This window comes from Vidua macroura, chromosome 4 (assembly GCF_024509145.1).
Source record: "Vidua macroura isolate BioBank_ID:100142 chromosome 4, ASM2450914v1, whole genome shotgun sequence".
NCBI classification, from domain to species: Eukaryota; Metazoa; Chordata; class Aves; order Passeriformes; family Viduidae; genus Vidua; species Vidua macroura.
The window spans coordinates 57,437,008-57,455,090 of record NC_071574.1 but is presented as its reverse complement, the minus strand read 5'-3'; positions in this window follow the sequence as shown (position 1 = coordinate 57,455,090).

Below are 18,083 nucleotides of genomic sequence, written 5' to 3'. Positions count from 1 at the left end.
AAGCATCATGTATAGTTTTACATGCTTTTTCATTCAAATCTAACATTTAATTAAGGCTAGCAATAAATTTTAATTAAAGTAGCAGATTGTAATCTATTAATAACCCCCCAAAGAGAATAACTTAAACAGATAAAGTTTAGAAAAGTAAGAATAAAATACAGATAGTCCAAGAAATATTTGGTTTGATAAATAAAAACTAAAGAAGAAAAAAAAAAGAATTAAAAACATTGTGGGTGACATTTAGGTCCTTTTTGCATTAAGCTGGTTGACTGCAAAAGTACATATATATATATATATATATATATATATATGGAAATGTTTATATGTCTGTGTATTTGCCTTAAATCAGCCAAAAGAACTTTGTCTGAAAAAAAAAATGGGAAAGAAGTTCCCCTTTTATGTTTCTGTTGCACTGCAGTTATGTTTATGCACTATTTTGCTCCTGAAAACTACCCACAACCAGTTTTGAAACAAAATCACTGACCTGTATTAAATAATATTTTTTTTCTCAAGCAAACCATGTACTGTTTGTGTACTTCAAGGTAAAATTTGCCATTCTTAATGCATATACCTAACTAATTAGTCACTGCCATGTGTGAAACTTTGTCATATCTGTGTTTCACTGTTTTTTGGTTCAAATCTTTAAAAATGTATATTAATGAGTAAAGTTTGTTTTGTTTCCTGCTGGCTTTCCTTGGAGCCAGCAGCTGTGAAACCCTGTTTTGCTCTTTATGGTGAACCTTGCCAAAAATGTTAGGCTGCAATAGTGCCAGGGCTTTCACAGCTGATGGACTAAAAATAGGTTTTCCTACTAAAACAGAAATAATCACAAATGCTGAATCTTGAGGCTTTAAAACTGATATTACAACTTCATTGCAAGGATCAAAGCAGCCTTGCTTTGTAAATTTGATTAAGTTGCATTTGACAGAAAATGACTGTAAATAAAATATGTTTTGAAAAAATATATGGGTGGAATACTTACTTTAAGTCACCTGTCTCTTTTCTTCAAATTCTTTGTGCAGGTGGCCATTGGGATGGAAGGAAAGAGATGGATTTCCCAAGTATTTAAGCCCAATGCCCAGCAAAGGTTCTTTGGTAATAACAGCTTGCCCAACAGGAACGCTATGAGGATAGTTTGCTTTGCACCAGTGAAGTGTTGAACCAACAAACATTGAACCCCATGTGCTTCTAGCATCCTAACTGAGATAGATAGATTCCTAGAAACCTTATGTCTAGCAGTAGGTATTACCATATGGCTCCGAGTGAAGTGCAAGAATTCAGTAATGCAGTGATGGAATAATCTGCTCATATGAGAAGCTTTCTCTGAGCATTTTCAAGAGAATGTTCTTGGTATGAGTTCCTATGAGTTCTGCTAAATAATTTATTTTAGTGGCATCATCTTGGAAAGGCTTCATAAATTACATGAAGTGAAAAATAAGGAAAAAATCCTTAACAGAAAGATATTACATCTGTAAATGACTGCACTTAGGAAAAAAAAAAAAAAAAAGGGGGGGCCTTCCTGAAGGGAAAAGAATGCTTTTATATGTACCAGAGGAAATTCTGTGTGTAGCTATTAAAACATTTATATAGCCTATTATTAGTTATGAGCATATATTTTTAAAGAAAGAAATGCATTTTGATGTGGAGCCTCTGAATAAAGCTAAGAGTTTGTTTATTCTAATAAGCATTTATATAGAAAGATAGCAAAAGACCATAAGAAGACAATTAGTTGATGATTTAACTCATTGCTCTCTTAAGTGACTCTTATTTCACTTGTTTCTTCTGATACAGTTCTCTGAATTTTAGCAGACTTGTTATCATTAAAATTCTGGAAATGGTAGATAAAAAAATTTTGAGTAATCAAATTTTACTCATAGCATTTTAAAATAACCTCTTACAAGTATCCTTTTTAATTCAAATGTGCTCCAGCTCTTCAATTAGTAAATTAGTACAATCAAAAGTACAATAGAAAAAAAAATAATGTAAAATAGCTGGAGAATTTGGAAATGGTTTTCTTAATTATTGCACCCTTAGCTATTGTTACGTTGTTTGTGATTTTTAGCTATCCAGTCCCAATTCATATTAGTAGGAAAGTAATAGGATTAATTTATTACAGTTATAAGCAACCTCAGAAAATTTACACCAATGGGGAAAATTAAGCAGAAGAAATTAATTCTGTCATTGTTATTTTCTTCATGAGCAAAAACCCAGAAAGGATCACAATGTAGCATGTACCTTTCAGAAGAAAGAGGTACTCCAGCAAAGTACTCAAGTTGCTGTCAAATGTCACATAAACCTTAATTAGTCTGACATAATCTAGCCATTTAACTTAGACACCTGAGGTAGGAGATTATTTAAGTGTAGGAGTACTCCTACGCTTCCCCTGTAGTCAATGAAGAAAGAAAGGCATCACTGAAACATGACTCAGGTTTCAGATAAGATGACTCACTGTGAAGTCATGTATTTCACTTTTTGTTAGCTATTTAAAAAGCACCAGTGTTGTAAACTTGCTGTCTGAAAGTAGATGAGAAAAATCCCTTACTTAAGTATCTAGTCAGCCAAAGAAAAGAGCTGAGCCTTTCCACGGGATGATTCCTTCTACTCTGGGAAAGATTTCTAAAGACACACTCTAGAAATGCTCAGCTCTGCAGTTGTGCAATGGAGGCCAAGATGATTATTTCCGGCTCTAGTAACACTATACATTAAAGAGCTAAAGTTAGGTGAGACTAATCTTTTCCTTAGACTAGTTTCTTACTCAAGTGATTCACTGAGAAAGCTGAAGCTAAGGGGAATGAACCTCACATGCAGTGCAAGTGCTAGAGTGCAATTACTTTGTTGGAAGAGGTTTGCCTTGGTTTAAGAGAGCCATCCACAGTGACTGTTGAGTTTCTGAGGGTCATGTCTATTCTTGCATTTTTTCAAATATTCGAGTATGCCCATAATACCAGAAAAGTGCAAGCCTAAAAATTAGGCTATTCAAAGTGTTCAGGCCTCTATAAATGTAGCTACTTGTAAGAGCCATCCTTAATCACCTCTCTGCTGCTTTTAAGTTTTAATGACCTTTCAAAATGTGGTTACATGTGGCCAATTAATGCCCTTATATTTTTTTCCTCTACTAATTTCTTTAACTTTATAGCTTTTGAATCAAAATTGAGCTATAGCTGAGTTATACTGACAGAAATAAATCAGACAGTTGAGAAACCAAATCTCTCCTGTACGAAATTCTGAAATATCTTTTAATTGTTTCCTCACCGAAGGCAATCTTCTTTCCCCTTCTCAGGCAAACAACATAGATATCCTTCTAACACAGCACTGTGACAGGTGTAGGGCTTCAATGTTGTCAGTTATAATCCTTTATATGTCACACCTTCAATCATGCAATGGGCCATGCATTTTAAACAGAAGTCTGTTTTCTAGTCTGTGGCAACAGAGTGCCAGGACATACACTGTACAACCATATGGGTGTCTCTTTGCAGGACATATGTTGTACATCCTTAGGCACTAAAGCAATTAACAAGCAACTGTAAAGTAAATGTGATCTCCTCTGAAAAGCTCCAGAGCAGCTTTCAGTTTTTACAATTATATTGCTAATTTATGCCATGAAGAGATTCAGAATGTCAGAGGCAAGTATAGAGATCATAAATGAAAGCAACACTAAGAGGTAAATGCAGGTTTATTTTCAGCAACAATTATAGTATTTTTCATGTTAGTAATGTATTATGAAACTGAAAATGTTCAAAAAAATAGTAACATTCAAAGGACAACTCAACATAAGTATATAAAAACACAGTAGGTGAAAAGACCGTTTCATATTTTTATGACAAAGCAGAATCCAATCATTATGATCAACAGCATATTTTTCTTGTTGGCCAGTGTTAATACAGAGAACATCGTGGAAGAAAATTATTTTTATTTTGCATTTTCTACTGCTGTGGTGAAATCTTCTGTTGAACCTGCTGATGGTCACAGCTCAGCAGAGGCAGGGCTGCCACTGCTCCGTGTGCCCAGCTCTGGTCAATAGTGGGCTGCTTTGCAGTTGGCTTGCAAGCTCACTGTGCAAATGGATCTTCCTGGTAGCTGACCCTGACCAGTCCCTCCAGGAGGCTTGGACCTCCTACTTCCTCCAGCAGCCAGCTCTCAAACTCTCTTGTCTCTCCAGTGTCCAGCTCTTGGTGCTTCCTGACACTAACCGGGCTGGTGAATAATTATGTACCATAAAAAATTAGTTCTTTTGCTTGATTTCCAATCCAACAACTTTAGCTGAATATGCTATATTCCTTTGCTAGAAAAGAACCTCACAGTATGCCTTTTTGTCCCCACTATTCATTATTTTTCTCCTATTTTATTACAAAATTTTTACACATTATTTTCTATGTAGGCAATCTTTTCACCATACTTCATGTACATTTTTTCATACTCTTAATTACTACTGTTTGCTTTCTCTTAATGTTTTCTAGCCTGTAGTTGGGAAGCTTGAGATCAAATATTCTTATCATGTAGGCTGACATAGTATCTCACATGCAACTGAGCAGAAAAAAAAAAACATTAAAAATTAGAAATGTATCATTTGACCTCTAGGAAAAGCGTGGTATAGATATCAGATCATTTGAAAGATGAAAAATAAGATTCAGTGACTGATATTATTGCTCGGTCATAAGGTAGATGTTATCCACTGATTTGTTCTGCCCATTGCAGGGACAGAAAATGCCAGTATCTGGGCTGTGAGAAGACTTTCATATCCAAGAGGTGAAGAGTACAAGAGGTTAATGACAGGAATGGTGAGTGAAATAGGTGCTTATCTTTAATGTGTTTGAAGCTAAAAAAACAAGACTTGCTAGACTGACTAGCTTTGCTCGTTCTGATGCTGGGTTTTATTTCTGGAAAAAAACTTTTGTCTTTAAGACTTCTAATTTGTCCACCTCAACCACAGTATATAGACAAAGTGTTGAAAGTCACTCCTAATGTTAGCTACACTGGCAGTCCTAATGTTAGCTACATTCGCAGAAGAACAACACAGATTATAACTTTCAATTAAAATAACCATTCTACAGAACTTTTTGTACTTTGAGAAAAACCTCCTTTGTCATGCTCTGCGTGACATCCTCCTTTGCTCCCCGTGACATCCCTGGTAACACAGAACACTGAGAAGTTTCCACGTTGTACTGTCTGTGAGTGTGTAATCATGGCATCTGAAGGTCCCTGTCAGCAGGTTCACACCTCTGGGTGCCCAAACAATGATCAGAAGAATGGTACTTGGAAAACTAACCTACTAATGACTGCAATAAGAGAAACCTGAGTTTATAAGCTTTGCTTTCTAAACTATTTATTTTTCTAGACTTTTCAGATGTAGCTTAGAAATAACTTTGATTCTAGCTACGTATATTTAATGTCTAACTGCACAACAAAAATGCTTAGCTTCCTCACTATTTTGAGCATCTTATGCTATTTAAAGAAAATACTTTTGTGTATGAGGAAAAACTATTTACTCCAAAATTAAAAACATGTTTCCACATGGGTGTTCCAGGGTTCTTCTGGGCTGCCAGTTTTAAAAATATTTGGCTGAAAAAAATGCTGTAGCCTCTGTGAGGTTTTTAAATTATTAAAATAATTTCACATTTTTCCATGTTTTAGTATTTCTTTTTACAAGTAATTTTTCATTTAATTTTATTTTGCTTTATGGCTTTAACATAGCTTCTTACAAAGTTTCCATTTAAAATAAACATTTGGAGTGTGAAAGACTTACTACTACAAAACTGTTTTATGGATTTCTCTGCTAGTGAAATGTCTGAAACGCACATGAATTTCAACAGCTAGAAATTAGGCTAAGTACTCTGAAGAAATCCTCTTTCCATGAATGACAATGAGAGTTTTACCACTGGCCTCAATAAGGCCAAGAATTTATTATCTACATCCTTCTACATTATAACCCTGAAAAACTCCTGTTAAACCAAGAAGGTAAGAACTACACTGGAGTATGGGAAGTAGAAGTATGTTGCATAATATTTATTCAATCTTGTGTAATCGTTATTAAATGAGGAATAAAAATTAACCTAAGCACTTGCTTAGGTGGTCTGCTGACTTTGGTTTGAAATGGGCAGTATGAAGTATAACTTGAACAGGCAAAAGAGAGTTAATGGACAAGAGCAGTCTTTTCTGTGCAATTCCTAAAACCTTGTAACACTTGGCTCAGCTTTTTCTTCTTTCATGTTAGTCAGTTCTTGAGCTGAGCAAGGAGTTCCTGTGATTTTTCTTCTGGAAAGTCTATTAAAAAATATTTTTCCATCTCCTCTTCCAGCTACATCTTTGGTCTCTCTTCCTTATCTTCTTCTGGTGTTTAGCTCTTATTTTTGTTTTTCTGTCCTCCTAATATCAGTCCTTACTTATCAGTCCTGACAGCTGAGGATTTAATGTCATTGTTTTTGAAACTACAGGGAAAATGCATAATTTATATTTATAAGCAAAAACAATGATCTGTTTTACACCATATCCTCTTTCACCTGAAGTTTAATTACTTACTTCTGTTCAGCAATTTGATGCCCCTTTTCCTCCGTAGCTGTATCAACAGTGGTCTGCTTGTAAAAGCAAAACATGAGTGAATGAAAAGAGAATGAGGTACGTCAATTTTCCATAGGAATGAGATTTAGGTGGATTCCATGATTAGCAGATGAAGAGCATGTTGGTTGTTTGTTTGGTTTGGGTTTTTGATTGTTTTGTTTTGTTGTTTATTTTTGCTTCTTTCTTTGGTTTTTTTTAGGTTTTGTTTTGGTTTGGTTTTTTGGGAGGATGAGGGGTAGTAAGACTGGATCTCTTTTGAAAAACTTTGTCATCCATGATTTGAAGAATCATCTTGAATTTCGGTCTTGGAGTTGTCCTTATCAGAGCCATGCCAAGAGTATATATCCTCTGTCTGAATCTGGATGGGAATCAGACATGATAAATATTTTAAAATTGGTGGAGGTTTATCCCTCAGACAGCACTGAATTGCTGCAAATCTTGTCCACTGCAATTTTGAATCTCTAAATAGAAAGAGAGGCTGATGAGTTGTGTGGGACTGTAATAAAGTACAGGCAAGTTGGAGCACAAGTTGTATAATAATGACTAAAGCCTCAAGTCATAGGCACCTCAAATTGGGCACCAAATATGTAGTGAAAACTTCAGACCCTAATTTCTTAGTGCATAAAGAATGGTGATTAAATAATAGCTCCTCATACAGTTGTAAATATTGGAGAACTGTGTTAGATCTTAGGGCGACAAACACCATGCAAAAACTCAGGACAAAATTCACCATTTTGTTTTCAGTGTCTACACACAAAACCAACACAGAGCCTGAGAAAAAACACTGACCACGTGACAAACAACATGGGAAAAGAAAAATAGAAAAATACTGTTATTGGCTTCATACCACTGACCTTGACTACTGAAATAAGTGGAGCCCTGAGGAGAATCTCTTTGCTTTTGTTATCACAATGCATATACTTTAAAGACTGAAGAAACACAGGCACTGGAGTTTTTGCCTATGCTTTAAACAAACAAACAAAACTGTGATTCAGAATCTACTGATTGCAGGTATGTTTGTTTTCCAGCTGTTAACCTCTGTGCTGGTGATTTATAATTCATGGGTTCCACTTAGGATTTCTGGGCTAGATAGAATATCAGAGTATTGCTTTCAATTTACTACAAAGTGTTGAATATTTTGTTCTACCTTCTGCTGGCTACTGACAGTGATTTTTTCTGTTCAGAAAAGCTTCTCTATAAATCAACACTCCTGTACAATAATATTGTCCCAATGAGAGAATTTAATAATACAAGAAACCAGCATGTTTAAATACATAAACCCCACAGTAGGATAGAGAAACCACAACAACCCAGGAAGCCACTGCAAGAACAGCAGTTACTGCACTGAGAGAAGGATCAAGGTGAAGACCTACATATAAATTCACCATTTATTAGCTTGAGGAAATTATTTAGTGCAGCTCAGGCTGCAAAATGAGAGGGAGTGGTAAAATGGTGTTTCCAGGTTAAAATAACCCAGGACTCTTAGCAGTTTCCCAACTCTGTCTTATTCTTGTTCTAATAAGCTACATCCTGATCAAAGGCATTATTTGTTCTGTAGATACTAAAAGATTAGTTCTGGGAAAATCAGCATTCACAGTAATAGTTAAAAATGGTATTAAGGAGCAAATATTTTCCAGTGTTTAATTTGCTGTATATACACAGTAAAAAATGTCTTGTATTTCATAAAACTTTCTTCCTTCTTCAAATGTAGATGTTAAGTTCTTTTCATTCCTCAACATAGTGTTGAATAGAGAGCTAAGAATTTCTCTGATGTGGCAAAAAGTGTTCTGCACTGACAACAGGAATTTCTTTGCAAACAAGCTGTGTGGTTAAGCTGCACTTGGTTTCGATTGTTAAGTTTTATACAGTTATCAAGAGAAAATGGAAGTATTTCTTTCCAAGTGGATGAACTCCTCTTTTGTACTTTATATGAAGATAGTTATGATTCTCTGGATGTTAGCAGGAGAGCCAAAAGAGGAGCCTCTTACTCAGAATTGAATTAGTATTCTGCCTTAGTATCAGGCCTACTGGGCTGGTGGAAGTGATATATTTCAGATGAGACACATTGTTTTGCATAACTAAATTCTGATGAGAAGTACCCATGTTATCAGAACACTGGAGTATTTCAAATGATGAGTGAAATTATACCATGATCACATTATCAGAACACTGGAGTATTTCAAATGATGAATGAAATTAATCCATGATCTCTAATCCTACATGAGAGGAATCAGATTTGTCTATATTTTCAGGACAAAAAAAAAAAAAGTAAGATATCTGTAGATTTCCACAAAAGTATTCGTATGTTTAGAGTTATGCAATTATCTTAGCCTTTGAAACATGAAGTGTTTCAAACCCTCCATGTCCAAACCCGTGTTTGAACCCTCCATTCTTACCTAAAAAAATCCCCAAACCCAACAAAAAACCAAACAAACAAAACACCGAAACCTAAATAAAAAGTTGCTGCCTCAAGTGGATGAAATAATATTCATTATTTTATCCTACATTGCCAAAACTACTTGTAATCCTCTTTGGCAAACTCAGTATTCTTTAGGTAGGCCTGCAAGTTACTCCTAGAAGTTAACATACAGAGATAGGCAGGCAATATTGTTCAGTCAAGGAGCTTAAGAGTTTTTTCAAATTACCTTTTTCAATGTATCATTGAATCTTTCTTATCTATTTGGTGGGTTTGTTTTTTTTTGTTTGTTTGTTTTGTTTTTGTTTTGTTTGTTAGTTTTTTGTTTTTTGTTTTTCCTGCACATTGAATTGTGGTTACACGATCATTTCAGTCTTTTTCTTATATCCTAAATTCTTTTGTGCACCTAACTGACTGTTTTCATACCTGTGCTAACCTTTATGTACTAGCATAGACAACTTGGTCTTTTTCTCAAGTATATCTAGTAAAAATTCAGTTTCACCTCACTCTCATTGGAACTCCAGTCCTTCCTCTCTTCTTTATTTCATTGATATTAATATTTTGCCCTTAACTGAGAAAAACAAAACCAGTTGGTTTTGTTTCTCTTCATTTAAATATTAGAAAATTGATAATTCAATCTAAAATTATATTCTATGACCTTCTTTTTTTCTATCCTTACTTGTAAAATTGCAAGCCATTCTAAACCAGCTAAATAGCCACTTGATTGTTTAGGAATTGTTTCACAATTAAATTTGCTCCCATTGCATTCAGGAATATTTCTTTCTTCAGAATACTAGTTTAAATCTGTACTAGAACCACACAGTTTTCAGGGGCAATATTTTTCATACTTCTGAAGATCTTTATCCATTTCTGACTAGCACCCTAGGTGACTGTAAAAAGCTCCCACCAATAACATAGTAAAAGTTCACTTTATATATTTCTCCCAGGTATCCGAAAGTTCTGCTTATAGATGCCTCAGGAATCTGGAGACTGGATTTACATGACTAATTAATCTTGCATTCATTGATTATACCAAAACTGGAGCAGATATTTCACATGAAAATTTGGGTCAGTGTGAGATCTTTGTTTTTTGATTTTTCTAATTCCCTGTTACTTGCATGTTGTGCTTTTAGAGAACAGAGCTAAGTGCCACATACACAAAAACGATGAGAGGGGGAGAGGCAAAAATATTTTGGTGAGAACACTGAGCCACCAACATGAGCAGGAATATATTTCATGTTCCTCTTAGACAATTGTTCTTCAAAGGTTACAAAATCACTGAGTCCCAGAATATTCTGACTTGAAAGGCACCCACAAGGATCATTGAAGATCAGCTCCTGGCCCTGCACAGGACACCCCAAGAATCACACCATGTGCATGAGAGAGTTGTCCAAATACTTCTTTGATAAGCTTGGTGCTGTGACCACTACCCTGGAGAGCCTGTTCCAGTGCCCAATGACCTTCTGGACACTTCTGATAAAAAACCTTCTCCTGATATGTAACCTAAATCTCCCCTGACACAGCTTCAGGCCATTCACTTGGGTCCTGTCACTGGTCATCACAGAGGAGAAATCGGTGTCTGCCCCTCCTCTTCCCTCATGAGGAAGTTGTAACTGCAGTAAGGTCTCCCTGCTGTCTCCTCTTGCCCAGGCTGAGCAAGCCAAGTGACCTCAGGAGCTCCTCATAGAGCTTCCCCTTTAGACCCTTCATCATCCTCATTGCTGTCCTTTGGATGCTCCCTAATAGTTTAGTATCTTTTATTGAAGTGCCCAGAACTGCCCCAGCACTTGAGGTGAGGCTGCCCCAGCTCAGAGCAGAGCAGGACAATCCCCTCCCTTGCCCGGCTGGCTGTGCTGTACCTGATGCCCCCAGGACAGGGTTGGCCCTCCTGGCTGCCAGGGCACTGCTGGCTCATGTTCAACTTTCCATCGATCAGGTCCCTTTCCTGGCACTGTTTCCCAGCATCTCATTCCCCAGTCTGAACCTACATCCAGGACTGCCTCATCCCAGGTGAGAGAATGCAGCACTTTTCCTTTTTAAACTTCATTCAGGCTGTGACTGAGGAGTTAAAATTTGTTTCTGAATAGAATACATCTAGCTGAAAACACCTACCAGCTTTTATAGCTAAATATTATTTCTATAGAAAATTTCTTTTGTTATCTATGGAAAGAAACTGTTTTTTTTTTCTTTTCCAGGAGAAGTCTGTCCTCACAATATCAATTTTAAGTAATAAGAGGAAAACAAAAGTTCAGCAATGTTCTCTCTAGAACTGACAAAATTTCAATCCTAATCAGATATAATTTAAGTACATTAAGCTGTCCTTTGTGGTGATAAAGAAACAAAACAAAGAATGCATACATAATGAAAATATCATGTTCTAGTAAGTATGGTTAGACAAAATCAGGTTATAACAACTTCTTCAAGGATAATTGCCAGAAAAGTTTGAGAACTCAGTACTCAACTGCGACATTTTACAAGCCTCCCTTTCTCCAAAATGAATCCACCCCTGAAACCAAACCTTTGCCTCTGAAATGTCCAGTGGACTTTGAGTTATGGTGTGGGTTTCAGTTTCCTTTTTTTTTGGTTGAGTCTTCAGAGAGGCCAGACAGAAGAGCAGATCTGGTAGGACCATCAGAAGGGCTATCAGTGAACAGACCAGCTTTCCCTTACAGAGAGGCAAAAACAAAAGACACAAAGTCTGTCCATGCTGGTTAACAATATTTTCCACTTTTTTTTTTTTTTTGAAGAGAAATAATCATCTTATCTAAACTTGCAGAAAAATATCCTTTGTACTATTGACATATCCATCCATTTGATTGCTATAGATCCTGAAAGGAAAGAAAAAACCCTCTAGTTAACCATGTGGTGAACCTGGAGAAACCCTTTTCAATTACTTTGGGGCAGAAAGACTTGGAACGATCATTATGAAAAGATAAAAAAAAAAAAAAAAAACAAAGCAAAACAGACCACAACATACCTAAACAAACAGTTGCAGCTTATCCCCTTGTGCCAGGAATAAGTATTCTACCTCTGCTGCTAAATGACAGTGAAAACAAGTTGTGAGTTGCATTGTTGGAATAGGCAAAAGTTAATCTCAAGAAGAAAAGCCATTTTATCCTCAGATTCAGTTACAACAGAGGAAGCCTGACAAAATGAATGCTGTAAGAAAGGATGTGTTGTCTGTTTATAACTATATCAGGGTGGCAATCCCCAGGGAAGGAAAACAGCAATTTAATTTAAAGTCTAGACATTAACACTGAAACAAATGAGGATAAAGTAGCATGACTGCGCTTGCTGTGAAAATTAGGTTTCAGTTTGCAAAAAGCCAAAATGAAGCCAAACACAACTCATTTAAAGACTGAGTTTTACTGGTTACTTTCCATAGTAAGAGACTAGATCCTTCACCCTGCAAGGATGCTATTTGCTTAGCACAAATTACCAGTCTTCATGCAGAAATATCAGCTACAGTGGTCTGTCTCGTGCAAAATGTCAGGCTCAATAATTTGAATAATCCCTTTTATACTAAAGTATAATGAAGTCTAAGAATTTGCACACTCTAAACTGGGATTTGGATTCTCAGATACAAATTCCTCTTAAATTATTACAGGTATTTTTTTAGTTTAAATAATAGTTCTTAATGAAAGTTTTTAAACTGCACGAGGTGGATGAGGTCCCCTATGTCATCACATGCAAGGTAAGTAATATATTGTGTTCATTAATCTATGTCATAGGAGTATTGAACATACAACAGCTATCACATTTTCTACATTTGATAGCACCTGAGAGGTCACTGCTAAGGGTTACAGACTTTACTAGCACAAATTATGAGACTTACTGCTAGGTGAAGATGCACCACAATAAATAAGCACTTAAATCTGGGTTTCAGATAAATAGTGAAATGAATTTATTTATTTGTTGCATAAGAACTTGGGGAAAAGACTGGCAATGTTTTCTGTTGGTTTTCTCTGCAGTAGCATTTCTTCCATTCTCCCTACAAGTTTTAGCATCCCATTTTTTAAAATTTCCAAATGTTATTTGGAAATTTATCTTCTTAATAGTTGATTTATCCATTTATGTAGTAGTCATCAGATGCTGGTTAGACAGCCTTTCATATAACTCCTTCATTTTCTAAACAAATTTAGCCTAGCTATCTTGAAATAATGCCATGTTGCCATATCATCTAAGCACAAGTGAAGCAAACAGAACCTGTAAAAAGAAGTGTGCATAGTCCAAGTCTTGTGATATGACTTTCTTCACCTGGCCCTGACACTTCCATTTCTTCCCTTCCCAGATTTTTCTAGACCAAGCCATGAGGTATTACAAATGTTTCCTCTGAAGGGGTAAATTCTAAAGACAGTCTTGCTATACAACAGATCTGCACAAAGTACTTGAAATTCTACTTATTTGAGAAATTAATAAATACACCCTATTCCAATAGAATGATAGTGGAGGGATTCAAGGTTTACATTTTCAGTTCCTAAAACTCAGGAAAATTTTCAAATAAATTTCCAATCATACTTTATGGTAAAACATTGTGAGACTCTAGATAGCTTCACAGGAGCCTAAAGGTTTTACATGTGTGAAATCCATGATCTTAAAAATTTGATAGTGTCCCTTTGATATTGGATAAGTTGCACAAACACAGACATGGTCCTGTACCCTGCCAGCTGGAGTTTTCTTTAATCCTGTATTTAATTTGGAGACACTTTGGTTCTAAACTTGGCTAGATAACAACTAGAGAAGATTGCTAGCAACTAAATAAAACTTCATGAGGTAAAATATTGTGTAGGTACACTTATAATGTCCAAGTTGCTCTTTAGGCTGTGAAATACCAACACATTTAAAGCTTGGAAAATACAAGCTCAAATTCATCCAAAGAGACTGGAAAAAAAAAAAAAAAAGAAAAAAAAAAAAAGTAAATGTTTGGAAGCAATAAAAGCAAAATATTATTTAAATAATATTTAAACAGGGCTTCCAGTGGATTACACCTATCCCTCTGTGTCTGTTTCAATAGATTCTTACAGAAAAGTATGGGGGTTTTCTTCATGTTTATTTAGCAAAACAATACATAGTTACCCCATTCTTTTGCTGCAAGTTGAAGTTTTTGTTCTCATTGCATATGTTTACTTTTCTCCATCATCCTTTTCTATCCTGCATTATTTTTGTGTTCCAGTCATGACTTTTTTTGCACCTATCATAGCACAATATTCCCCTTCTGTTCTTATTTGACTGCTAGCATCATCTCTGCATTCCTTGTTCCCAAAGATCTCCACTTGCTTACAGGTAAATAATGAATGAACTTCACGTTAGCTTGATAGACAAAATTATCTATTTGCCAGTTTTTAAAAATTTTATGTTTTTCCCTCTGCCTTTCATACATCATATTTACATAACACTGAAAAGCCAGGGAATTGAGAGCAATGCTTTGTTGTATCACTTCACTTCCAAGCACAGTCCTGACTGGAAGCATTAGATGGTCCTGGATTATAAATATGAATAATAAACAACTAATACACAGAGCCAGATGTACATTTCAATCATTATTAATACTGCTACTTCTTTTATGCTCATGAAAAATCACAGCTAAAAAGAATGTGAAAAGACAATTACCTAATGTCCTCACTCAGACACTAAATACAGCACATCTGGATAATTCCTATTTAGTATGTGCTTAATCTGTTTTAAAATTTTCAGTAAAAATTTGGCTTAGGGACAATGAAAAAAATACCATTATCATTCTTTGGGTTACAGACCGTTATTTACTACCAGTTTTCCTGATCCATAAATCTTCCTTCCTGAAAATTAAGCCCTTTACTGGTTGTGAATATTAACTGAACATTGTTCTGCTTACAGAAACCTTTTAATTTGGGAAAGTATTATCATGTCGTTGCCTCTGCTGTTTATTTGGTGTGCAGTGTTTTGCTTGTTTGTTTGTTTTAAAAATAGGAAACTTCACTTTTTTTCAAACTTCTTTTCATAGTTCATGTTTGCTTAAATGTCTATTCTTTTTATTTTTCCTTGAAGTGTCTCTGGTTTATTTACAGCATATTTTAGGAATGATGTCCAAAACTGAACACTTTATCCTACTCATAAAAGCTGACAGAAGCTTACATTAAATTTTAGTAATCAGTCAGAAATTAAGAATGCTTACCTTCCTTATGCAATATATACCTCATCAGAATGATATCTGCCTTTCCATTCTGGTATCATCTATTAATAGTTATACTTAATTTTCAATCACTAATGGAATCATTCAGTGACATAACAGTCTTAACAGCTTTTTAAAAAAGTGTACTTTCTTTGGACTCTCAGATTGACCATCAACCATACCCTGGATATAGACTTTGGAATTTTTTTACCCAGTTAAGTGTCCACGTTCCAGCAATTAGATTTCGACTATATTTAAGTAGATTGCTTAGGAGAATGTTAATGTGCATGGTGGCAAATGGCCTGCTAATATCACCATCTATCATACTTTCCCCTTACCCAGAAGCTAGTTACGCTGTTAAAGAAGGAAAACAGATTTGTTTATAATGTTTTTTCTTGATAAACCTCTGTTGGCCATTTTTCTCTCACCTTATTGACCTCCAGTTATTTACAAATTGATGAGTCATTTGGTTCAGTATCTTTCAGGCACCTTGTAAAGCTACAGTGATGTTCACAGAGCTGATTACGTTCATCGAGCTCAGTCAGATGCGTCTGCAGAGCACAGAGCTTTGTGCGTAGCCACAGTCACTGTTACCAACCTCAGCTGGGAGTAGCAGCTTTTTATTTTGATGTTCTGGATCCTGTTCTGAAGATGTTACCTATTATTATTGACTTTGATCTCCTTATGCTAATAGTTCTGATCTTCTTAGCTTTTTGAGTATCCCCTTAGATTACCCTTCAAAGAGTGGAATGTTGTACAAAGAAATCCAGAGAAGAGAAAACTGTCAGTATTTTCTGAAATGGCTGCAGTAACATTTTTGCTCTTCCACTGATGAATGTTTCTAACTGTTTTTCTTTTAATATACCATGTAGTTAAAATTTTTCCCCAGCTTCTTCCTCTATGGGAATATTTTCCCTCCAAACTATGGAAGTGGTTGACAGTTAATTCTGCAGCCACAGGGCACTCTGCAGGTCCATATTCCAGCAATGATACCAGAATGTGTCTGACAGGCCTCATCTTCAGACAAATCCAGACATTGGGAGCTCTCCCATGGAAGTGTTTAGATCACAAAGAAAGAGTTTCAATATGCTGGCAGGAAATACACTCAGGAAAATCAATCTGAATGACTGAAAGGTATGCTTCAAAGGTGGACATGTTGAAAATCAATGAACCCCCCCCTCAAAAAGGAATAAAAAATTATCTTGCTTATACTTAGAATGCTTCTCTTTGAAAACAAAGTATATTAAATTAAGACCAATTTAGATTTTGAATCAGGTCTGCATAAAGTAGTTCAGCAATATTTAATGCTCTAAAAATTGATTTAGATTTTCTGAGAATTACTACATTAAAAAAATTCACTGTTTCTTCTCTTTCTGTCTTCTGCAGCACTAAGCACATTGCTGGTACTTGAAACAAATAATGAAAAGTATGGAACGGTTAACATTTCTATTTTCTGTTTTTTGCCTGCCTCGAGTTATATTTTAAAAGGATTTCAGTAGAGGTATAAAAGCAATATATTAGAAAAATGAGTTTTTAAAATTTTCTATTGCTTGCTAGAAACTTGCAAATTCCTTTTGAAATCCTTTGTAAAGACTTAAAACAACCAAAAGAGAGAAAAGAGTGAAAAGCATTTATACACAGAAGCTGATGTACTCCCCTTACACTCACTGAATTCTCCTTCCTGCATCAATGTAAAAACTGGAATATCTACATCTCTGTAAGTGCAAAGATGCCATTATCAGCATTTGAAAACAGTGCAACAATCATATTTACTGAGCGTTGTCTCAACAAATGGATTAAAAACTATAAAGCTTTTGTAGGCATGTGCATCTTCAGCAATTTTCCTTTGGGCTCACATTCTACACTAAGAGAAGTCAGGAGTAACTTTGTTGGCTTCCACTTCAGCAGATTAACTCAGCTCTAGAATAGCATTTCTGAGAACAGAATTTGTCCTCTTGGTAACGGGCAAAAAGACACAGTAAGCCTCTTGCGGGGATTGTGCAGCAGAGACCCCAGGGATGAAGAGACTCAGCTGGACCCAGCCATATGGAAGAAACGATAGACTCCCTTGGGCATTTCCAAACTACACCTTGCTGAAGGCTTAGTCATCCCTGCTGGGTTTGCCGTCTCATGAAAGACAAATCACTTTCACCTATTACTGGAGTCTCAAGAGCTGTTATAAATCGCATGGAACTGAATTCACAAGCAAGGAAGAACAAAATGAGTTAAAACGTTAAGATGCACATAGTATTTTCTTAGGATTGCAGAAGCTGCGCTGACAATAAACAACACACTGGGAAAATTTATTAGGAACATGTTATGCCTTAAGAATACAATATTTTTTATTTAAATGGAAGATATTTTCTAAAGGAGCAGTGTTAACATTGTTACTCAACATATTTTAATGTATGGAATAACACTTGCCCCTTTTATTTTATTTTCGAAAGTAACCCATGAGAGTTCCTGGTGTGTTTCACACTAAATTTGCAACCAAAAAACATGCCACTACAATCCTTGTCCTCTTTCCCAGACAAGAGGACCCTCGGTGAGACTCCCAAGACATTTCCAAGTGCAGCCAGCGGCGTTTCCGCCCCTTCCCTCTCCAGCTAAAACGCACACAAGCATCGCGAAGGACCCTGGTCCCGCTCCCTCCTCTCCCTTCTCCCTCGTGGAGCACCTGACACGCGCAAGCCAGGGCTGCGTGGCAAACTCCGTGCAGTAACTCCACGCTCCGTGCGGCGGGGAGTGGAGAGGCGCTCCCCGGCCGGGCTGGGGGAACCGGGAACCTGCCTCCCCCGCCGCCGCCGCGCTCCCCCAACTTTCATCCATCGCTGGCGCCGCCGCGCACCCCCCGCCCCGCGGCGGCCGTGCCGGGGCCGTGCCGGGCGGGCCGGGGCGGGCGGCGGCGCAGCCAGTGAGCGGGCGCGGGGCGCTGCGGGCGGGGCCGGGGGGGCGCGGCCAGGC